Genomic DNA, 24,467 nt, shown 5'->3' with positions numbered 1-24,467 from the left:
GGAGGGTCAGTACTGAGGGAGTGCTGCACTGTCGGAGGGTCAGTACTGAGGGAGCGCTGCACTGTCGGAGGGTCAGTACTGAGGGAGAGCTGCACTGTCGGAGGGTCAGTACTGAGGGAGTGCTGCACTGTCGGAGGGTCAGTACTGAGGGAGAGCTGCACTGTCGGAGGGTCAGTACTGAGGGAGCGCTGCACTGTCGGAGGGTCAGTACTGAGGGAGTGCTGCTATGAGTGAGGTGCCGTCTTTCGGATGAGACGTTAAACCGAGGCCCCGTCTGCCTTGCAAAACGTCCCCACGGCCACTATTGGAAGTTCTATTGGAGTTCTCCCCGGTGACCTGGCCAATATTTATCCCTCAACCAGCATCACGAAGAACAGATGATCTGGTCACTTATCTCAGTGCTGTTTGTGGGATCTTCCTGTGCGCAAATTGGCTGCTGCGTTTCCTACATTGCAACAGTGACTACACTTCAATAAAGCACTTCATTGGCTGTGAAGCGTTTTGGGCCGTCCTGTGGTGAACGGTGCTGTATATAAATACAGGTTCTTTCTTTATATAACGGTGGTGATCCCAGAGATTCTTAACTTAAATGTTCTCGTTAACAGGAACTTGTAGAATATTATAAATATCATTCGCTGAAAGAGGGATTCCGCTGTTTGGATACAACTCTCCAGTATCCGTACAAGGACCCAGGGGATGTCTCTGTACCGAGGCCTCACCGGCCCGGCACTCAATGTGAGTACTCACACTCTGCTTCACTTGCCTGCGATGCTCGGGCGCAGTGAGTAAAACAAATAGTTGGGATATATTGGACCGGATAATGTCGACCATGACCAGCTGTTTCACCTCGTCCAGAACAGTAGGACCCGAGGACACGGCCTGCGCTCGAAGGGGGTCAATTCAAAACTCGTCTGTGGGAACAATATTTCAGTGAGTGAGTGGTCAATCTATGGAACAGGTTCCCCAGGGAGACGGGGGGAACAGTTAGTATTGATTCACTCAAATACAAATTACATCGATTTCATTCAGAAATAATATTTTGTGATCCAGTATCTGAGTAATTTGAGACATGACGTGTGCTGAGTGCAACAGGCTCGGGAGGAACAGGGGACTTTGGACCTATGGTTCCCAAAGCTCTCCCCCACTGGGGGTTTTCCTCACCTCATGTCTGGGTCTGTTGGAGACTCATTGATAGAGATTGATTGCTGTGATTGGTCAATAACTCCATTACCATTGGATCATGTGATTACCAGGATGGTCGAAGGTGAACGAGATCGACCTCGGTCTTTTCCCCTCCAGTAATTCCTATGTTGTTATCTACAAGCAAATCACTGCAAGAATAGTTAACTTTTTTCTCTCCAGCCGGAGGCACGGCCACCAATGGTGGAGCAATGGAAATCGGGGAGTCATAAGAGGCCAGAATTGAAAGAGTGCAGAGATCTCGGAGGGTTGTAGGGCTGGAGGGGGTTACAGAGATAGGGAGGGGTGTAGGGCTGGAGGGGGTTACAGAGATAGGGAGGGGTGTAGGGCTGGAGGGGGTTACAGAGATAGGGAGGGGTGTAGGGCTGGAGGAGGTTACAGAGATAGGGGTGTAGGGCTGGAGGAGGTTACAGAGATAGGGAGGGGTGTGGGGCTGGAGGAGGTTACAGAGATAGGGAGGGGTGTAGGGCTGGAGGAGGTTACAGAGATAGGGAGGGGTGTGGGGCTGGAGGGGGTTACAGAGATAGGGAGGGGTGTGGGGCTGGAGGAGGTTACAGAGATAGGGAGGGGTGTAGGGCTGGAGGGGGTTACAGAGATAGGGAGGGGTGTAGGGCTGGAGGAGGTTACAGAGATAGGGAGGGGTGTAGGGCTGGAGGGGGTTACAGAGATAGGGAGGGGTGTGGGGCTGGAGGGGGTTACAGAGATAGGGAGGGGCGAGGGGCTGGAGGGGGTTACAGAGATAGGGAGGGGCGAGGGGCTGGAGGGGGTTACAGAGATAGGGAGGGGCGAGGGGCTGGAGGGGGTTACAGAGATAGGGAGGGGCGAGGGGCTGGAGGGGGTTACAGAGATAGGGAGGGGTGTAGGGCTGGAGGGGGTTACAGAGACAGGGAGGGGTGTAGGGCTGGAGGGGGTTACAGAGATAGGGAGGGGTGTAGGGCTGGAGGGGGTTACAGAGATAGGGAGGGGTGTGGGGCTGGAGGAGGTTACAGAGATAGATTCATAGAAGTTTACAACATGGAAACAGGCCCTTCGGCCCAACATGTCCATGTCGCCCTGTTTATACCACTAAGCTAGTCCCAATTGCCTGCACTTGGCCCATATCCCTCTATACCCATCTTACCCATGCAACTGTCCAAATGCTTTTTAAAAGACAAAATTGTACCCGCCTCTACTACTGCCTCTGGCAGTTCGTTCCAGACACTCACCACCCTTTGAGTGAAAAATTTGCCCCTCTGGACCCTTTTGTATCTCTCCCCTCTCACCTTAAATCTGTGCCCCCTCGTTATAGACTCCCCTACCTTTGGGAAAAGATTTTGACTATCGACCTTATCTGTGCCCCTCATTATTTTATAGACTTCTATAAGTTCACCCCTTAACCTCCTACTCTCCAGGGAAAAAAGTCTCAGTCTATCCAACCTCTCCCTATAAGTCAAACCATCAAGTCCCGGTAGCATCCCAGTAAATCTTTTCTGCACTCTTTCTAGTTTAATAATATCCTTTCTATAATAGGGTGACCAGAACTGTACACAGTATTCCAAGTGTGGCCTTACTAATGTCTTGTACAACTTCAACAAGACATCCCAACTCCTGCATTCAATGTTCTGACCAATGAAACCAAGCATGCTGAATGCCTTCTTCACCACCCTATCCACCTGTGACTCCACTTTCAAGGAGCTATGAACCTGTACTCCTAGATCTCTTTGTTCTATAACTCTCCCCAACGCCCTACCATTAACGGAGTAGGTCCTGGCCCGATTTGATCTACCAAAATGCATCACCTCACATTTATCTAAATTAAACTCCATCTGCCATTCATCGGCCCACTGGCCCAATTTATCAAGATCCCGTTGCAATCCTAGATAACCTTCTTCACTGTCCACAATGCCACCAATCTTGGTGTCATCTGCAAACTTACTAACCATGCCTCCTAAATTCTCATCCAAATCATTAATATAAATAACAAATAACAGCGGACCCAGCACCGATCCCTGAGGCACACCGCTGGACACAGGCCTCCAGTTTGAAACGCAACCCTCTACAACCACCCTCTGTCTTCTGTCGTCAATCCAATTTAAATAGGGAGGGGTGTAGGGCTGGAGGGGGTTACAGAGATAGGGAGGGGGTGAGGAGGGATTTGAACAAGAGGATGAGAATTTTAAAATCGAGACGTTCCCAGACCGGGAGCCAGTGTGGGTCAGTGAGCTCAGGGGGTGATGGGTGAACGGGACTCGGTGTGAGTTAGGATACGGGGGACAGAGTTTTGGATGAGCTGAAGTTTACAGAGGGTGGAAGGTGGGAGGCCGGGCAGGAGAGCACTGGAATAGTGGAGTCTGGAGGTAACCGAGGTAACAGGTTGAATGGAAACAGGCTGTATAGTAAGACAGGTTGTGTTGTGACAGGTTGTGTTGTGACAGGCTGTGTTGTGACAGGCTGTGTTGTGACAGGTTGTGTTGTGACAGGCTGTGTTGTGACAGGTTGTGTTGTGACGGGCTGTGTTGTGACGGGCTGTGTTGTGACAGGCTGTGTTGTGACGGGCTTTGTTGTGACAGGCTGTGTTGTGACAGGCTGTGTTGTGACAGGCTGTGTTGTGACGGGCTGTGTTGTGACAGGCTGTGTTGTGACAGGCTGTGTTGTGACAGGTTGTGTTGTGACAGGCTGTGTTGTGACAGGTTGTGTTGTGACGGGCTGTGTTGTGACAGGCTGTGTTGTGACAGGCTGTGTTGTGACAGGCTGTGTTGTGACAGGCTGTGTTGTGACAGGTTGTGTTGTGACAGGCTGTGTTGTGACAGGTTGTGTTGTGACGGGCTGTGTTGTGACGGGCTGTGTTGTGACAGGTTGTGTTGTGACGGGCTGTGTTGTGACAGGCTGTGTTGTGACGGGCTGTGTTGTGACAGGTTGTGTTGTGACAGGTTGTGTTGTGACAGGCTGTGTTGTGACAGGCTGTGTTGTGACGGGCTGTGTTGTGACAGGCTGTGTTGTGACAGGCTGTGTTGTGACAGGTTGTGTTGTGACAGGCTGTGTTGTGACAGGTTGTGTTGTGACGGGCTGTGTTGTGACGGGCTGTGTTGTGACGGGCTGTGTTGTGACAGGTTGTGTTGTGACAGGCTGTGTTGTGACAGGCTGTGTTGTGACGGGCTGTGTTGTGACAGGCTGTGTTGTGACAGGTTGTGTTGTGACAGGTTGTGTTGTGACAGGCTGTGTTGTGACAGGTTGTGTTGTGACGGGCTGTGTTGTGACAGGCTGTGTTGTGACGGGCTGTGTTGTGACAGGCTGTGTTGTGACAGGCTGTGTTGTGACAGGCTGTGTTGTGACAGGCTGTGTTGTGACAGGCTGTGTTGTGACAGGTTGTGTTGTGACGGGCTGTGTTGTGACAGGCTGTGTTGTGACAGGCTGTGTTGTGACAGGTTGTGTTGTGACAGGCTGTGTTGTGACAGGTTGTGTTGTGACGGGCTGTGTTGTGACAGGCTGTGTTGTGACAGGCTGTGTTGTGACAGGCTGTGTTGTGACAGGCTGTGTTGTGACGGGCTGTGTTGTGACAGGCTGTGTTGTGACGGGCTGTGTTGTGACAGGCTGTGTTGTGGCGGGTTGTGTTGTGACGGGCTGTGTTGTGACAGGCTGTATAGTAAGACAGGTTGTGTTGTGACAGGTTGTGTTGTGACGGGCTGTGTTGTGACAGGCTGTGTTGTGACAGGCTGTATAGTAAGACAGGCTGTGTTGTGACAGGCTGTGTTGTGACGGGCTGTGTTGTGACAGGCTGTGTTGTGACAGGTTGTGTTGTGGCGGGCTGTGTTGTGGCGGGCTGTGTTGTGGCGGGCTGTGTTGTGACGGGCTGTGTTGTGACGGGCTGTGTTGTGACGGGCTGTGTTGTGACAGGCTGTGTTGTGACGGGCTGTATAGTAAGACAGGTTGTGTTGTGACGGGCTGTGTTGTGACGGGCTGTGTTGTGACGGGCTGTGTTGTGACGGGCTGTGTTGTGACGGGCTGTGTTGTGACAGGCTGTGTTGTGACGGGCTGTATAGTAAGACAGGTTGTGTTGTGACGGGCTGTGTTGTGACGGGCTGTGTTGTGACAGGCTGTGTTGTGACGGGCTGTGTTGTGACGGGCTGTGTTGTGACGGGCTGTGTTGTGACGGGCTGTGTTGTGACGGGCTGTGTTGTGACGGGCTGTGTTGTGACAGGCTGTGTTGTGACAGGCTGTGTTGTGACGGGCTGTATAGTAAGACAGGTTGTGTTGTGACGGGCTGTGTTGTGACGGGCTGTGTTGTGACGGGCTGTGTTGTGACGGGCTGTGTTGTGGCGGGCTGTGTTGTGACGGGCTGTGTTGTGGCGGGCTGTGTTGTGGCAGGTTGTGTTGTGACGGGCTGTGTTGTGACGGGCTGTGTTGTGACGGGCTGTGTTGTGACAGGCTGTGTTGTGACAGGCTGTGTTGTGACAGGCTGTGTTGTGGCAGGCTGTGTTGTGACAGGCTGTGTTGTGGCAGGCTGTGTTGTGGCGGGCTGTGTTGTGACGGGCTGTGTTGTGACGGGCTGTGTTGTGACAGGCTGTGTTGTGACAGGCTGTGTTGTGGCAGGCTGTGTTGTGACAGGCTGTGTTGTGACGGGCTGTGTTGTGGCGGGCTGTGTTGTGACGGGCTGTGTTGTGACGGGTTGTGTAGTATTGTAGCAGGTGTGCAGGACGCCTTTCTTACCCAGTATGTAAAAAGCCCAACAAGAGAGGAATCATTGCTGGATCCAGTAATGGGAAATGAACCACAACAGATAAGAGAAGTAAGCAAAGGGGAACATCTAGGCAATAGCAATCACAACATAATAAGGTTGAAGATAAAGATTGAGAAGGATGTAAGTAAGACAAAGACCAAAGTAATAAATTGGAAAGAAAAGCTGATTTTCAGTGAATGAGAACGGAACTCGGGAAAATAAACTGGAAAAATTTACGGACAAACTAAGAAATAGAACAGCAGTGGGAAACATTTAAAACGGTGATCAGTCGAATCCAGGAGAAATATATCCCACTAAAAAACAAGATCAAAGTCGCCAGTAATGATACTCCGTGGGTGAATAAAGCAATACGGGCAAAATTGAAACTGGAGAAAAAGGCAAAGTCTAAATACATGGAGAATAAAGAGGATGAGAAAAAGGGAATCGGAAAAGGTTCGGAAAGAAGTTTAAAAAAAACAATTAGGAAGGCAAAGAGAAACCACAAAATTAAATTATCGAGGAATATAAAAAGAAATAGTAAAGTAATCTACAGACACATAAATAACAAAAGAAAAATCAGGATAGGGATAGGGATAGGGCCACTGTGGGATAGGGACAGGGATAGGGATAGGGCCACTGTGGGATAGGGATAGGGATAGGGCCACTGTGGGATCGGGATAGGGATAGGGCCACTGTGGGATAGGGATAGGGATAGGGATAGGGCCACTGTGGGATAGGGATAGGGATAGGGATCGGGATAGGGATAGGGATAGGGCCACTGTGGGATAGGGATAGGGATCGGGATAGGGATAGGGATAGGGCCACTGTGGGATAGGGATAGGGATAGGGATAGGGCCACTGTGGGATAGGGATAGGGATAGGGATAGGGCCACTGTGGGATAGGGATAGGGATAGGGATAGGGCCACTGTGGGATAGGGATAGGGATAGGGCCACTGTGGGATAGGGATAGGGATAGGGCCACTGTGGGATCGGGATAGGGCCACTGTGGGATCGGGATAGGGCCACTGTGGGATAGGGATAGGGCCACTGTGGGATAGGGATCGGGATAGGGCCACTGTGGGATAGGGATCGGGATAGGGATAGGGATAGGGATAGGGCCACTGTGGGATAGGGATAGGGATAGGGACAGGGCCACTGTTGGATAGGGATAGGGCCACTGTGGGATAGGGATAGGGATAGGGCCACTGTGGGATAGGGATAGGGATAGGGATAGGGCCACTGTGGGATAGGGATAGGGATCGGGATAGGGCCACTGTGGGATAGGGATAGGGATAGGGCCACTGTGGGATAGGGATCGGGATAGGGATAGGGATAGGGCCACTGTGGGATAGGGATCGGGATAGGGATAGGGACAGGGCCACTGTGGGATAGGGATAGGGATAGGGATAGGGACAGGGCCACTGTGGGATAGGGATAGGGATAGGGACAGGGATAGGGATAGGGCCACTGTGGGATAGGGATAGGGATAGGGACAGGGCCACTGTGGGATAGGGATAGGGATCGGAATAGGGATAGGGATAGGGCCACTGTGGGATAGGGATAGGGATAGGGATAGGGACAGGGCCACTGTGGGATAGGGATCGGGATAGGGATAGGGCCACTGTGGGATAGGGATAGGGATAGGGATAGGGCCACTGTGGGATAGGGATAGGGATCGGGATAGGGATAGGGATAGGGCCACTGTGGGATAGGGATAGGGATAGGGACAGGGCCACTGTGGGATAGGGATAGGGATCGGGATAGGGATAGGGATAGGGCCACTGTGGGATAGGGATAGGGATAGGGATAGGGACAGGGCCACTGTGGGATAGGGATCAGGATAGGGATAGGGCCACTGTGGGATAGGGATAGGGATAGGGATAGGGACAGGGCCACTGTGGGATAGGGATAGGCATAGGGATAGGGATAGGGATAGGGCCACTGTGGGATAGGGATAGGGCCACTGTGGGATAGGGATAGGGATAGGGCCACTGTGGGATAGGGATAGGGATAGGGATAGGGCCACTGTGGGATAGGGATAGGGATAGGGATAGGGCCACTGGGAGATAGGGATAGGGATAGGGATAGGGCCACTGTGGGATAGGGATAGGGATAGGGATAGGGATAGGGCCACTGTGGGATAGGGATAGGGATAGGGATAGGGCCACTGTGGGATAGGGATAGGGATAGGGATAGGGCCACTGGGAGATAGGGATAGGGATAGGGATAGGGCCACTGTGGGATAGGGATAGGGATAGGGATAGGGATAGGGCCACTGTGGGATAGGGATAGGGATAGGGATAGGGCCACTGTGGGATACACAGGATAAACTCACAGGTAATGATAGTGAAATGGCAGGAATATTAAATGATTACTTTGCCTCAGTATTTACCAGGATGACTAACAAGGTGGGCAGGACATTAGAGGAAGAGATCAAAAAAGATATTAAAACATTTAAGATCGAAAGGGGGGAGATAATTGATAAACTAATCAAACTTAGGCAGGATAAAACCCCTGGTCTGGATGGATTGCACCCGTGAATATTAAAAGATGTTCGGGAGGAGATAGCAGAGGCACTATTACATATTTATAAAAATTCATCAGAAAGGGGAATCGTGCCAGAGGACTGACAGACAGTTAATGCGATTCCTATATTTAAAAGGGGAGACAGAACAAGTCCAGGGAACGATAGACCAGTTACTTTAACGTCGGTGGGAGGAAAGATAATGGAATTTTTACTCAAAGATGTAATAGAAAAACATCTAGAAGCTAAAAATATAATAAAGAGCAGTCAGCACGGATTTCAGAAGGGAAAATCATGCTTGACCAAACTTATTGAATTCTTTGAAGAAGTAACAGAGGGTAGACGAGGGTAATGCAGTAGATGTAATATATTTGGATATTCAAAAGGTCTTCGATAAGGTACCACATTGTAGACTCAGGACTAAGGTCAGAGCATGTGGAGTCGGGGGACAGGTAGCAGAATGGATAGCAAGCTGGCTTCAAAACAGAAAACAGAGAGTAGGGGTTAAAGGTGGGAAGTGGTGTTCCACAGGGATCAGTGCTGGGACCACTGTCGTTCAGTGTTCATATAAACAATTTGGACTCGGGAATCAAAAGTCCAATTTCAAAATTTGCGGATGACACCAAATTGGGGGTCTGTGGAGATACCGAGGGGGACGGTGACAAAATACAGGAAGACATTAATAAACTTCAGAATGGGCGTGTAATTGGCGAATCAATTTCAATACAGATAAGTGTGAGGTGGTGTATTTTGGTAGGAAGAATAATACTGCTTGGATAATAAGAGTCTAAATGGGGTAGAGGAGCAGAGGGATCTGGGGGTACAGATACGCAAATCACTAAAAGTAGCGACACAGGTTAATAAGGCCATAAAAAGGCAAATCAAGCACTGGGGTTCATTTCTAAATGTGTAGAATTGAAAAGCAGGGAAGTTATGATAAACTTGTATTGAACTAGCCTAACATCAGTAGTGGGGAAAATGCTAGAATCTATTATAGAGGATGTAATAACAGAACACTTGGAGGGCATTAACGGGATTGGACAAAGTCAGCATGGGTTATGAAAGGGAAATCATGCTTAACAAATCTACTGGAGTTTTTTGAGGATGTAACTAGTAGAATAGATAGGGGAGAACCAGTGGATGTGGTGTTTTTGGATTTTCAGAAGGCTTTTGATAAGGTCCCACACAAGAGGTTAGTGTGCAAAATTAAAGCACATGGGATTGGGGGGAATATACTGGCATGGATTGAGAATTGGTTGACAGACAGGAAACAGAGAGTAGGAATAAACGGGTCTTTTTCCGGGTGGCAGGCAGTGACTAGTGGGGTATCGCAGGGATCAGTGCTTGGGCCCCAGCTATTCACAATATATATCAATGATTTGGATGAGGGAACGAAACGTAACATTTCCAAGTTTGCAGACGACACAAAGCTGGGGTGGAATGTGAGCTGTGAGGAGGATGCAAAGAGGCTCCAATGTGATTTAGACAAGTTGGGTGAGTGGGCAAGAACATGGCAGATGCAGTATAATGTGGATAAATGTGAGGTTATCTACTTTGGTTGTAAAAACAGAAAGGCAGATTATTATCTGAATGGTGACAGAATGGGAAAAGGGGAGGTGCAACGAGACCTGGGTGTCCTTGTACACCAGTCGCTGAAAGCGAGCATTCAGGTGCAGCAAGCAGTTAGGAAGGCGAATGGTATGTTGGCCTTCATTGCAAGAGGATTTGAGTACAGGAGCAGGGATGTCTTACTGCAGTTATACAGGGCCTTGGTGAGACCACATCTGGAGTATTGTGTGCGGTTTTGGTCTCCTTATCTGAGGAAGGATGTCCTTGCCATGGAGGGAGTGCAACGAAGGTTTACCAGACTGATTTCTGGGATGGCAGGACTGACGTATGAGGAGAGATTGGGTCGACTCGGCCTATATTCACTGGAGTTTAGAAGAATGAGAGGTGATCTCATCGAAACATATAAAATTCTAACAGGACTAGACAGACTAGATGCAGGGAGGATGTTCCCGATGGCTGGGGAGTCCAGAACCAGGGGTCACAGTCTCAGGATACGGGGTATGCCATTTAGAACCGAGATGAGGAGAAATTTCTTCACTCAGAGGGTGGTGAACCTGTGGAATTCTCTACCACAGAAGGCAGTGGAGGCCAAGTCATTCGATGTATTCAAGAAGGAGATAGATATATTTCTTAATGCTAAAGGGATCAAGGGATACCCCAACTTCAAGGGTTAAGTTACAAATTGGGGTTGTGTTCTCTAGAGTTTCGAAGGTTAAGGAGTGATCTGATCGAAGTTTATAAGATATTAAGGGGAACGGATAGGGTGGATAGAGAGAAACTATTTCCGCTGGTTGGGGATTCTAGGAGTAGGGGGCACAGTCTAAAAATTAGAGCCAGACCTTTCAGGAGTGAGATTAGAAAACATTTCTACACACAAAGGGTGGTAGAAGTTTGGAACTCTCTTCCTCAAACGGCAATTGATACTAGCTCAATTGCTAAATTTAAATCTGAGATAGATAGCTTTTTGGCAACCAAAGGTATTAAGGGATATGGGCCAAAGGCAGGTATATGGAGTTAGATCACAGATCAGACATGATCTTATCAAATGGCGGAGCAGGCTCGAGGGGCTGAATGGCCTACTCCTGTTCCAATGTTCCTTTGATATGGGGAGAAAGCGGGAACAGGATACTGAGTTAGATGATCAGCCATGATCGTTCTGAATGGCGGAGAAGGGCCGAATGGCCAACTCTTGCTCCTATTTTCTATCATTGTATGATTCTAACTCGGAGCACTGTGCACAGTTCTGGTCTCCATATTATAAAAAGGATATAGAGGCACTGGAGAAGGTGCAAAAATGATTTACTGGGATGATACCAGAACTGAGAGGTTTATAACTATCAGGAAAGGCTGAACAGGCTGGGGCTCTTTTCTCTTTAAAAAAAAAGGGAAGGCTGAGGGGTGACCTGATCGAGGTCTTTAAGATTATGAAGGGGTTCGATAGGGGAGACGGAGAGAAAATGTTTCTACTTGTGGGGAGACCAGAACTCGGGGCCATAAATATAAGAGAGTCACTAATAAATCCAATCGGGAATTCAGGAGAAACTTCTTCACCCAGAGAGTGGTGAGAATGTGGAACTCACTCCCACAAGGAGTAGTTGAGGTGAATAGTGTCGATGGATTTAAGGGGAAGCTCGATAAACACATGAGGGAGAAAGGAATCGAAGGAGATGGTGATAGGGTGAGATGGAGAGGGGAGGGAGGAGGCTCGTGTGGAGCATAAACACCGGGATAGACCGGTGGGGCCGAATGGCCTGTTTCTGTGCTGTCCATTCGATGTATTGTAACAGGCTGCATTGTAACAGCTCTATTGTAACAGGCTGTATTGTATTGTAACAGGTTGTGTTGTAACAGCTTCCATCTTGGTCCGTTTGACCTTTTGTAAATGTTTGCACAAAACTGAATTTTCTTTCTTCTGGAACTTTTATCTTGTGTGTTTTTAATTAATTATTTTTTTTCTCTTTCACTCCCGTCTCAGCCCCCTCTGTGTTCTGTGGCTTTACATTTGTCGCTCCTGTGGGTCTCAGCTTTCTTCCCCCTTCTTCCACTCCGTTCTGGTCAGGTACAGAATGATTCCTGTGTTTTCTCTGTAAATCTCCTGCCTTCTTGAAATGCTGTTGCTGTTTGTGGAGGAGTGATGGAGGCAAGAATCAGAACAGAAACTATACCGTCCGATCTCAGCACGATTCATCTGGTGTCACACCCTCCGCCCGCCGCGCCCTGCGCCCGCCGCGCCCTGCGCCCGCCGCGCCCTGCGCCCGTCGCGCCCTGCGCCCGTCGCGCCCTCCGCCCGCCGCGCCCTGCACCCGCCGCCCGTCACACTCCACATGAACCAACCAGCTGCTCCCCTTTGTTATTTGTAAACAATTTTACAACACCAAGTTATAGTCCAACAATTTTTATTTGAAATCTACAAGCTTTCGGAGGCTTCCCCCTTCCTCAGGTAAAATGTTATTGGCAGTTTAACAATTTGAATATCTTTTGCGCAGGCCGTGTTCACCAAGACATGTTTTAATTTTGTTCAAACCACATTTGTCCGTTCGAGTCGGGAATCTTTTCCTGCGGGAATGGGTTTAATGTTTCCTTCCTGGACATTGAATGCAATGAGTGATCGATTTTCCTTCTGTATAATCAACTTGCACGTGAGCTCAGTAAGTCCTCCCTCCGTCCCTACTCCCTCCCTCCCGCCTCCCTCCCTCCCGCCTCCCGCCCTCCTCCCGCCCTCCGTCCCTCCCGCCCTCCTCCCGCCCTCCGTCCCTCCCTCCCTCCGTCCCTACTCCCTCCCTCCCGCCTCCCTCCCTCTCGCCTCCCGCCTCCGTCCCTCCCGCCCTCCTCCCGCCCTCTGTCCCTCCCTCCCTCCTCCCGCCCTCCGTCCCTCCCTCCCTCCCTCCCTCCCTCCTCCCTCCCTCCCTCCTTCCTCCCGCCCTCCCTCCCTCCCGCCCTCCGTCCCTCCTCCCGCCCTCCGTCCCTCCCGCCCTCCGTCCCTCCCTCCCTCCTTCCCTCCTCCCGCCCTCCGTCCCTCCCTCCTTCCCTCCCTCCCTCCCGCCTCCGTCCCTCCCGCCTCCGTCCCTCCCGCCTCCGTCCCTCCCGCCTCCGTCCCTCCCTCCTCCCTCCCTCCCTCCCTCCCGCCCTCCCTCTCGCCCTCATGCCGCCCTCCCTCCCGCCCTCCTCCCTCATGCCGCCCTCCTCCATCCCTCCTGCCGCCTAATTGCATCGTACAGACCTGAGAGAATCTGCCCGGGCAGCTGATCTTTAACTTGAGATTTGATACCAAGACGGCCAATTACCTTCTGGTTTCTGAGCTGTGATAGTCAAATAAACCGTTAGTAGCCGAATGTTGGATTTCTGATCTCGCATGGTGTGGGTCTGAGCCCTACAGGGAGCAGGAAAGGCCCAGGCTCCGTCCCCGGCCTGTACCGATCTCCCACGGTGTGGGTCTGAGCCCCACAGGGAGCAGGAAAGGCCCAGGCTCTGTCCCCGGCCTGTACCGATCTCCCCCGGGGTGAGACTGAGCCCCAGAGCGAGCAGGAAAGGCCCAGGCTCCGTCCCCGGCCTGTACCGATCTCCCCCGGGGTGAGACTGAGCCCCAGAGCGAGCAGGAAAGGCCCAGGCTCCGTCCCCGGCCTGTACCGATCTCCCCCCGGGGTGAGACTGAGCCCCAGAGCGAGCAGGAAAGGCCCAGGCTCCGTCCCCGGCCTGTACCGATCTCCCCCGGGGTGAGACTGAGCCCCAGAGCGAGCAGGAAAGGCCCAGGCTCCGTCCCCGGCCTGTACCGATCTCCCACGGTGTGGGTCTGAGCCCCAGAGCGAGCAGGAAAGGCCCAGGCTCCGTCCCCGGCCTGTACCGATCTCCCCCGGGGTGAGACTGAGCCCCAGAGCGAGCAGGAAAGGCCCAGGCTCCGTCCCCGGCCTGTACCGATCTCCCACGGTGTGGGTCTGAGCCCCACAGGGAGCAGGAAAGGCCCAGGCTCCGTCCCCGGCCTGTACCGATCTCCCCCGGGGTGAGACTGAGCCCCAGAGCGAGTAGGAAAGGCCCAGGCTCCGTCCCCGGCCTGTACCGATCTCCCCCGGGGTGAGACTGAGCCCCAGAGCGAGCAGGAAAGGCCCAGGCTCCGTCCCCGGCTTGTACCGATCTCCCCCGGGGTGAGACTGAGCCCCAGAGCGAGCAGGAAAGGCCCAGGCTCCGTCCCCGGCCTGTACCGATCTCCCCCGGGGTGAGACTGAGCCCCAGAGCGAGCAGGAAAGGCCCAGGCTCCGTCCCCGGCCTGTACCGATCTCCCCCGGGGTGAGACTGAGCCCCAGAGCGAGCAGGAAAGGCCCAGGCTCCGTCCCCGGCCTGTACCGATCTCCCCCGGGGTGAGACTGAGCCCCAGAGCGAGCAGGAAAGGCCCAGGCTCCGTCCCCGGCCTGTACCGATCTCCCCCGGGGTGAGACTGAGCCCCAGAGCGAGCAGGAAAGGCCCAGGCTCCGTCCCCGGCCTGTACCGATCTCCCCCGGGGTGAGACTGAGCCCCAGAGCGAGCAGGAAAGGCCCAGGCTCCGTCCCCGGCCTGTACCGATCTCCCCCCGGGGTGAGACTGAGCCCCAGAGCGAGCAGGAAAGGCCCAGGCTCCGTCCCCGGCCTGTACCGATCTCCCCCGGGGTGAGACTGAGCCCCAGAGCGAGCAGGAAAGGCCCAGGCTCCGTCCCCGGCCTGTACCGATCTCCCCCGGGGTGAGACTGAGCCCCACACAGACCACCCTGTCCTCAGAAATCCACCCTTGACCCCTCTGTCCTTGCAAACTCCCGCCCCATCTCCAACCTCCCTCTCCCCTCGAGTCGGAGAACGTGCCCATCCCCCCCGCAACTCCATCTTTGAATCCCTCCAATCAGGTTCCTGTCACCGTACTGAAACGGCCCCGATCAAAGTCACCAATGGCACCCTGTGACGACGGTAAACTCTCCCTCCTCATCCCTCTCCACCTGTCTGCAGCCTCTGACACGGCCGACCACCACCGTCCTCCGAACCATCGCCTCCCCCTCCATCGTCCAGCTGGGTGGGACTGCCCTCGCCTGGTCCCGTTCCCATCTACCCCAGTCGCAGCCGGAGAACGGCTGCTCTTCCCGCTCCCGCACCGTGAGCTCTGGAGTCCCCCGACGATCTGTCCTTGGGGCCCCCCCCCTCCTATTTCCCATCTACCCGCTGCCCCCCCCCACACCCCCCCGCCCCCGCCGGCGACGTCTTCCGAAAACACGACGTCAGGTTCCACGTTGTACGCTGACGACACGGCCGGCTCTCTGCGAGAGCAATCCAGCTCGTCCCACTCCCCCCGCCCTTTCCCTGTACCCCTGCAAATCTTTTCCTTTCAAGTAGTTATCCAGTTCCCTTTTGAAGACCATGATTGAATCTGCCTCCACCACCCCCTCGGGCAGTGCATTCCAGATCAGAACCACTCGCTGGGTGAAGAAGTTTCTCCTCATGTCACCTTTGGTTCTTTTGCCAATCACCTTAAATCTATGTCCTCTGGTTCTCGACCCTTCCACCAATGGGAACAGTTTCTCTCGATTTACTCTGTCTCGACCCTTCATGATTTTGAATATCTCGATCAAATCTCCTCGCAACCGTCTCTGTTCCAAGGAGAACAACCCCAGCTTCTCCAGTCTGTCCACGTAACTAAAGTCCCTCATCCCTGGAATCATTCTAGTAAATCTCTTCTGCACCCTCTCTAAGGCCTTCACACCTTTCCTAAAGTGCGGTGACCAGAACTGGACACAATACTCCAGTTGTGCCCGAACCAGTGTTTTATAAAGGTTCATCCCTCTCCCTGACCACTATCTGAGGCTGAACCAGAATGTTCACGACCACGGTGTCCGATTGGACCCTGAGACGACCTTCTGACCCCCATATCCGCTCAATTACCGAGACCCCCCCACTTCCACCTCTGTAACATCGCCCGTCTCCGTCCCCGCCTCAGCTCATCTGCTGCTGAAACCCTCATCCCTGCCTCCAGACTCCACTATTCCAGTGCTCTCCTGCCCGGCCTCCCATCATCCACTCTCCGTAAACTTCAGCTCATCCAAAACTCTACCCCTCCCTATCTCTGTAACCCCCTCCAGCCCTACACCCCTCCCTATCTCTGTAACCTCCTCCAGCCCTACACCCCTCCCTATCTCTGTAACCTCCTCCAGCCCTACACCCCTCCCTATCTCTGTAACCTCCTCCAGCCCTACACCCCTCCCTATCTCTGTAACCCCCTCCAGCCCCACACCCCTCCCTATCTCTGTAACCCCCTCCAGCCCTACACCCCTCCCTATCTCTGTAACCCCCTCCAGCCCCATACCCCTCCCTATCTCTGTAACCTCCTCCAGCCCCATACCCCTCCCTATCTCTGTAACCTCCTCCAGCCCCACACCCCTCCCTATCTCTGTAACCCTCTCCAGCCCCACACCCCTCCCTATCTCTGTAACCCCCTCCCGATCTCTGTAACCCCCTCCCTATCTCTGTAACCCCCTCCAGCCCCACACCCCTCCCTATCTCTGTAACCCCCTCCAGCCCCACACCCCTCCCTATCTCTGTAACCCCCTCCAGCCCCACACCCCTCCCTATCTCTGTAACCCCCTCCAGCCCCTCGCCCCTCCCTATCTCTGTAACCCCCTCCAGCCCCACACCCCTCCCTATCTCTGTAACCCCCTCCAGCCCCTCGCCCCTCCCTATCTCTGTAACCCCCTCCAGCCCCACACCCCTCCCTATCTCTGTAACCTCCTCCAGCCCCACACCCCTCCCTATCTCTGTAACCCCCTCCAGCCCCACACCCCTCCCTATCTCTGTAACCCCCTCCAGCCCCACACCCCTCCCTATCTCTGTAACCTCCTCCAGCCCCACACCCCTCCCTATCTCTGTAACCCCCTCCAGCCCCACACCCCTCCCTATCTCTGTAACCCCCTCCAGCCCCTCGCCCCTCCCTATCTCTGTAACCCCCTCCAGCCCCACACCCCTCCCTATCTCTGTAACCCCCTCCAGCCCCTCGCCCCTCCCTATCCCTGTAACCTCCTCCAGCCCCACACCCCTCCCTATATCTGTAACCCCCTCCAGCCCCACACCCCTCCCTATCTCTGTAACCCCCTCCAGCCCCTCACCCCTCCCTATCTCTGTAACCTCCTCCAGCCCCACACCCCTCCGAGATCTCTGCGTTCCTCCAACTCTGGCCTCTTGTCCATCCCCCACTCCCTTCACCCCACCATTGGCGGCCGAGCCTTCAGCTGCCGAGTCCCTGAGCTCTGGAATTCCCTCTCTCCCCCTCTCCCCCTCTCTCTCCTCTTTTTAAGACACCCCTTAAAACCCACCTCTTTGACCAAGCTTTTGGTCAGCTGTCCTAATATCTCCTTATGCGGCTCGGTGTCAGATTTTGTTTGATAATCCTCGGGACGTTTTACTCCGTTAAAGGCTCTGTATAAATGCAAGTTGTTGTTGAAAGGCCCAGGCTCTGTCCCCGGCCAGTTGTCCCTCACTTTGAGCTCAGGCTGGTGAAACGGTCACAGTCTGCGGCAGGTAAGCTGTATCTTTGATTGCTGCCTTCACTGCCCTGCACATAACACAGGAGGGCAGTGTTCCCTGCAGAATCTCGTTCTTGTTATTTATTTATCGATGATTCCTGTTCTCTTGGTGTAGCCTCAATCCCAGATTCATGGCCAAAGGACCAATTGGATTGTTCCCACCAGCTGCTTATTTATTCTGTGTTCAGTGTCAGCCGTGTCTCAGTGGGTCTCTCTCTCTCTCGTCTGAGTCAGAAGGTCATGGGTTCGAGTCCCACTCCAGAGACTTGAGCACAAAATCCAGGCCGACGCTCCCAGTGCAGTACTGAGGGAGTGCCGCACTGTCGGAGGGGCAGTACTGAGGGAGCGCCGCACTGTCGGAGGGTCAGTACTGAGGGAGAGCTGCACTGTCGGAGGGTCAGTACTGAGGGAGTGCCGCACTGTCGGAGGGGCAGTACTGAGGGAGCGCCGCACTGTCGGAGGGTCAGTACTGAGGGAGCGCTGCACTGTCGGAGGGTCAGTACTGAGGGAGTGCTGCACTGTCGGAGGGTCAGTACTGAGGGAGCGCTGCACTGTCGGAGGGTCAGTACTGAGGGAGTGCTGCACTGTCGGAGGGTCAGTACTGAGGGAGCGCCGCACTGTCGGAGGGTCAGTACTGAGGGAGAGCTGCACTGTCGGAGGGTCAGTACTGAGGGAGTGCTGCACTGTCGGAGGGTCAGTACTGAGGGAGCGCTGCACTGTCGGAGGGTCAGTACTGAGGGAGCGCCGCACTGTCGGAGGGTCAGTACTGAGGGAGTGCTGCACTGTCGGAGGGTCAGTACTGAGGGAGCGCTGCACTGTCGGAGGGTCAGTACTGAGGGAGTGCTGCACTGTCGGAGGGTCAGTACTGAGGGAGCGCCGCACTGTCGGAGGGTCAGTACTGAGGGAGAGCTGCACTGTCGGAGGGTCAGTACTGAGGGAGTGCCGCACTGTCGGAGGGGCAGTACTGAGGGAGCGCTGCACTGTCGGAGGGTCAGTACTGAGGGAGTGCTGCACTGTCGGAGGGTCAGTACTGAGGGAGTGCTGCACTGTCGGAGGGTCAGTACTGAGGGAGCGCTGCACTGTCGGAGGGTCAGTACTGAGGGAGTGCTGCACTGTCGGAGGGTCAGTACTGAGGGAGTGATGCACTGTCGGAGGGTCAGTACTGAGGGAGTGCTGCACTGTCGGAGGGTCAGTACTGAGGGAGTGCTGCACTGTCAGAGGGTCAGTACTGAGGGAGTGATGCACTGTCGGAGGGTCAGTACTGAGGGAGTGCCGCACTGTCGGAGGGGCAGTACTGAGGGAGCGCTGCACTGTCGGAGGGTCAGTACTGAGCGAGAGCTGCACTGTCGGAGGGTCAGTACTGAGGGAGTGCTGCACTGTCGGAGGGTCAGTACTGAGGGAGTGCTGCACTGTCGGAGGGTCAGTACTGAGGGAGCGCTGCACTGTCGGAGGGTCAGTACTGAGGGAGCGCCGCACTGTCGGAGTGTCAGTACTGAGGGAGTGATGCACTGTCGGAGGGTCAGTACTGAGGGAGTGCTGCACTGTCGGAGGGTCAGTACTGAGGGAGTGCTGCACTGTCAGAGGGTCAGTACTGAGGGAGTGCTGCACTGTCAGAGGGTCAGTACTGAGGGAGTGATGCACTGTCGGAGGGTCAGTACTGAGGGAGCGCCGCACTGTCGGAGGGTCAGTACTGAGGGAGTGCTGCACTGTCGGAGGGTCAGTACTGAGGGAGTGCCGCACTGTCGGAGGGTCAGTACTGAGGGAGCGCCGCACTGTCGGAGGGTCAGTACTGAGGGAGCGCCGCACTGTCGGAGGGTCAGTACTGAGGGAGCGCCGCACTGTCGGAGGGTCAGTACTGAGGGAGCGCCGCACTGTCGGAGGGTCAGTACTGAGGGAGTGCTGCACTGTCGGAGGGTCAGTACTGAGGGAGCGCCGCACTGTCGGAGGGTCAGTACTGAGGGAGTGCCGCACTGTCGGAGGGTCAGTACTGAGGGAGTGCCGCACTGTCGGAGGGTCAGTACTGAGGGAGTGCTGCACTGTCGGAGGGACAGTACTGAGGGAGGGCCGCACTGTCGGAGGGTCAGTACTGAGGGAGTGCCGCACTGTCGGAGGGTCAGTACTGAGGGAGCGCTGCACTGTCGGAGGGTCAGTACTGAGGGAGTGCTGCACTGTCGGAGGGTCAGTACTGAGGGAGTGCTGCACTGTCGGAGGGTCAGTACTGAGGGAGTGCTGCACTGTCGGAGGGTCAGTACTGAGGGAGCGCTGCACTGTCGGAGGGTCAGTACTGAGGGAGTGCCGCACTGTCGGAGGGTCAGTACTGAGGGAGCGCTGCACTGTCGGAGGGTCAGTACTGAGGGAGTGCCGCACTGTCGGAGGGTCAGTACTGAGGGAGCGCCGCACTGTCGGAGGGTCAGTACTGAGGGAGCGCCGCACTGTCGGAGGGTCAGTACTGAGGGAGCGCTGCACTGTCGGAGGGTCAGTACTGAGGGAGCGCCGCACTGTCGGAGGTGCCGTCTTTCAGATGAGACATTAACCCGAGGCCCCGTCTGCCCCTCTCAGGTGGATGTGAAAGATCTCACGGCCACTATTTCGAAGAAGAGCAAGGCGGGGGGGAGTTCTCCCCGCTGTCCTGGCCCGATATTTATCCCTTAACCAACATCACTGAAAAGCGATAATCTGGTCATTTACCTCATTGCTGTTTGTGGGATCTTGCTGTGCGCAAATTGTCTGCCGCGTTTCTGACATTACAAAAGTGACTACCCTTCAAAGACGATTTAATTGGTTGTGAAGCTCTTTGGGACGTCCTGTGGTTGTGAAAGGCGCGACATAAATGCAAGTCTCTTTCTCGTTGGCAGTTCTGAGCCCAAAGGTGGTTGGAGTTGCAGTCGCTCAGTACGATTTCTGCGCCAGGGACATGAGGGAATTGTCCCTTCAAGAGGGAGACACGGTGAAGATTTACAGCAAGGCCGGAGCCAATGGTTGGTGGCGAGGAGCAGCGAGTGGGCGGGTGAGTCAGACGCTGCGCCGCACTGGGAAATGCCCTCCCCTTCTCATTCACCACCTGCACTCATAACCCCATACAATCATAGAACCACGCAGACACAGGAGGATGGCCGTTCGGCCCATCGCGCCTGCGCCGGCTCTTTGAAAGAGCTCTCCAATTAGCCAACGCCCGCTCTCCTTCCCGCGGCACCTTCCTGTGCGGGAGATGCGACGCCTGTCCCTTTCACCCCCTGCCCTTTCCCACCGCCCCGGGCCCCGAACACTCCTTCCAGGTGAAACAGGGATTTACTGGCACTTCTTTCAGTTCACTGGACTGTATCCGCTGCTCACGATACGGTCTCCTCTACATCGGGGAGACCAAACACAGACTGGGTGATCACTTTACTCAACACCTCCACTCAGTCCGCAGGAGTGACCCTGACCTGCCGGTCACTCACCATTTTAATTCCCCGTCCCACTCCCACTCTGACCTCTCTGTCCTCGGCCTCTTACACTGTTCCAATGAAGCTCAATGGAAGCTCGAGGAGCAGCTCCTCATCTTTCGATGAGGCACTTTACAACCTTCCGGACTCAACACCGATTTCAATAACTTCAGATCAGAACCTCTGCTCCCATTTTTTCGGACACCAGGTTCTGGTAATGGTCCTGATGCTGCCATTTACAGCTCCTCTGGACCGATCTTTTGTTTCTTCCCCTGTCCCATTCCCACCCTCCGTGCCTCGCACCATCATCCCTTTTATCATTTAATCACTCCTGCCCTCCCCCCTATCACAGACCTTCCCTTTTGTTCTTTCCCCCTCCCCCCCTTTTCCTGCCTCTGTATTTGCTCAAAAACTTTAACCCTTTACCATCTCCCAGTTCTGATGAAAGACCTTTGACCTGAAACATTAACTCTGTTTCTCTCTCTCCACAGACGCTGCCTCACTCGCTGAGTGTTTCCAGCATTTTCTGTTTTTATTTCAGATTTCCAGCATCCGCAGTAGGAACACAGGAACAGGAGTAGGCCATTCAGCCCCTCGTGCCTGCTCCGCCATTTGATAAGATCATGTCTGATCTGTGATCTAACTCCATATACCTGCCTTTGGCCCATATCCCTTAATACCTTTGGTTGCCAAAAAGCTATCGATCTCAGATTTAAATTTAGCAATTGAGCTAGTATCAATTGCCGTTTGCGGAAGAGAGTTCCAAACGTCTACCACCCTTTGTGTTTAGAAATGTTTTCTAATCTCACTCCTGAAAGGTCTGGCTCTAATTTTTAGACTGTGCCCCCTGCTCCTAAAATCCCCAACCAGCAGAAATAGTTTCTCTCTATCCACCCTATCCGTTCCCCTTAATATCTTATAAACTTCCATCAGATCACCCCTTAACCTTCGAAACTCCAGAGAATACAACCCCAATTTGTGTAATCTCTCCTCGTAACTTAACCCTTGAAGTCCGGGTATCATTCTAGTAAACCTACGCTGCACTCCCTCCGTATTTTGATTCACAAGAATCTGGGATTATTCTTCGAGCAGAGAAGGTTAAGGGGAGATTTAATCGAGGAGTTCAAAATCATGAGGGGTTTTGATGGAGTAAATAAGGAGAAACTGTTTCCAGTGGTGGGAGGGTCGGTAACCAGAGGACACAGATTGAAGGGAATCGGCAAAAGAACCAGAGGGGAAATTAGGAGAATTTTTTTTACGCAGTGAGTTGTGATGATCCGGAATGCGCTGCCTGAAAGGGCGGGGGAAGCAGATTCAATAATAACTTTCAAAAGGGAATTGGATAAATACTTGAAGGGGAAAATTCACAGAGTTATAGGGAAAGAGTGGGGGAGTGAGACTAATTGGATAGATCTTTCAAAGAGCCAGCACAGGCACAATGGGCCGAATGGCCTCCTTCTGTGCTGTAAGATTCTAACCATAAGAACATAAGAAATAGGAGCAGGAGTAGGAGTGGCCCATAAGGCCCCTGGAGCCTGCTCCGCCATTCAATAAGATCATGGCTGATCTTCGACCTCAACTCCACTTTCCTGCCCGATCCCCATATCCCTTGATTCCACTGGAACCCAAAAATCTGTCTATCTCAGCCTTGAATATACTCAATGACTCAGCATCCACAGCCCTCTGGGGTAGGGAATACCAAAGATTCACAACCCTCTGAGTGAAGAAATTCCTCCTCATCTCAATCTTAAATGGCCGACCCCTTATCCTGAGACTGTGCTCCCTCGTTCTAGACTCTCCAGCCAGGGGAAACAATCCCTCAGCTTCTACCCTGACAAGCCCCCTCATAATATATGTTTCAATGAGATCACCTCTCATTCTTCTAAACTCCAGAGAGAATAGGCCCATTCTACTCAACCTCTCCTCATAGGACAACCCTCTCATCCCAGGAATCAATCTAGTGACCCTTCGTTGCACCGCCTCTAAGGCAAGTATATCCTTCCTTAGATAAGGAGACTAAAACCACACACAGTATTCCAGGTGAGGTCTCACCAAAGCCCTGTACAATTGTAGTAAGACTTCCTTACTCTTGTACTCCACCCCCTTGCAATAAAGGCCAACATGACATTTGCCTTCCTAATCGCCTGCCGTACCTGCACGCTAACTTTCTGTGTTTCTTGTACCAGGACACCCAAATCTCTGTGAACACCAACATTTAATAGTTTCTCACCAAAGTGAATAACCTCACATTTCCCCACATTGTACTCCATCTGCCACCTTCTTGCCCACTTATTTACCTGTCTATATCCCTTTGCAACGAACCATCCCCTCAGTAGAAAGTGATTCGCCTGATTTGAACTGTCGACATTGAAGGCAGGGTCAGAACTCTGAGCCGATAACCTTCCAGTCAGGCTGTGAAATGTGCCAACTCGATACTAATCTCAGTTTCTCTGCCGATTTAATTCAGATTGGTTGGTTTCCCTCAACCTATGTGGAAGAAGAGGAAGGCTGTTTAACAGACTGACTGTTTACCTGACCTGAAATTCGGGGATCATCGAACCAGGGTCACTGCGGAGCGCCAATGAGATGAGAGTATGAGCAGGGGGTTCTGACAGGACCCCCGTTCTCAATTGCCGACACCTCAGGTGGAATGGGATTTCTTCGGCGGCTCGAGGCGGCGGGCTCAGGGAGATCGGAAAAGGAGACCAGTTTGATCCCAAATGCAAGGACCTCTTCACCTCCTCCACTGATGACCAACCAACACTGGCTTCTGGCTAATTCACAAACACCCTCCCCCTCTGCTTTGTCTCTCTGTGTGTTCTGTCCAGCTGTTAATGGATGTTTGGAGATGGAGTGTGAAATCCAGATTTGATTCTTCACCTTTGATTTGAAACGGCTGTGTGTATATTATGCTTTTTATCCCACGATGTTACCTGTCATTCTCTCTCTGGGCATCGAAGGCGGCCCTTGTGAGAGAGTCGAGCTGCAGCCGGGCTCCAGCTGATGGGGATTGGGTTAAAGCTTTGAATCTGCTGCTTGGAATGTGTTAGAGAAGGGATTCGATCTCGGACGGCATGTGTCAGCCGTGGCTCAGTGGGTCTCTCTCTCTCTCTCGCCTCGGAGTCAGAAGGTCAGGGGTTCGAGTCCCACTCCAGAGACTTCAGCCAAAAATCTCAGCTGACACTCCAGTGCAGTACTGAGGGAGCGCTGCACTGTCGGAGGGTCAGTACTGAGGAGCGCTGCACTGTCGGAGGGTCAGTACTGAGGGAGCGCTGCACTGTCGGAGGTCAGTACTGAGGGAGTGCTGCACTGTCGGAGGGTCAGTACTGAGGAGTGCTGCACTGTCGGAGGGTCAGTACTGAGGGAGTGCTGCACTGTCGGAGGGTCAGTACTGAGGGAGTGGCTGCACTGTCGGAGGGTCAGTACTGAGGGAGCGCTGCACTGTCGGAGGGTCAGTACTGAGGAGCGCTGCACTGTCGAGGGTCAGTACTGAGGGAGTGCGGCACTGTCGGAGGGTCAGTACT

The 24,467-nt window shown here is 53.5% G+C and overlaps 1 pseudogene; it reads left to right on the top strand.

The window, feature by feature from the left end:
• Window positions 1-23,819, top strand: part of LOC137319254 (guanine nucleotide exchange factor VAV3-like) — an 89,101-nt pseudogene extending 65,282 nt beyond the window's left edge.
• Window positions 23,820-24,467: the final 648 nt, after the last annotated feature.

Source organism: Heptranchias perlo, unplaced genomic scaffold (genome assembly GCF_035084215.1).
Source record: "Heptranchias perlo isolate sHepPer1 unplaced genomic scaffold, sHepPer1.hap1 HAP1_SCAFFOLD_782, whole genome shotgun sequence".
In the NCBI taxonomy this organism is placed as follows: domain Eukaryota; kingdom Metazoa; phylum Chordata; class Chondrichthyes; order Hexanchiformes; family Hexanchidae; genus Heptranchias; species Heptranchias perlo.
Note: the sequence above shows the minus strand (reverse complement) of the source record. Positions and strands in the feature narration are given on the sequence as shown.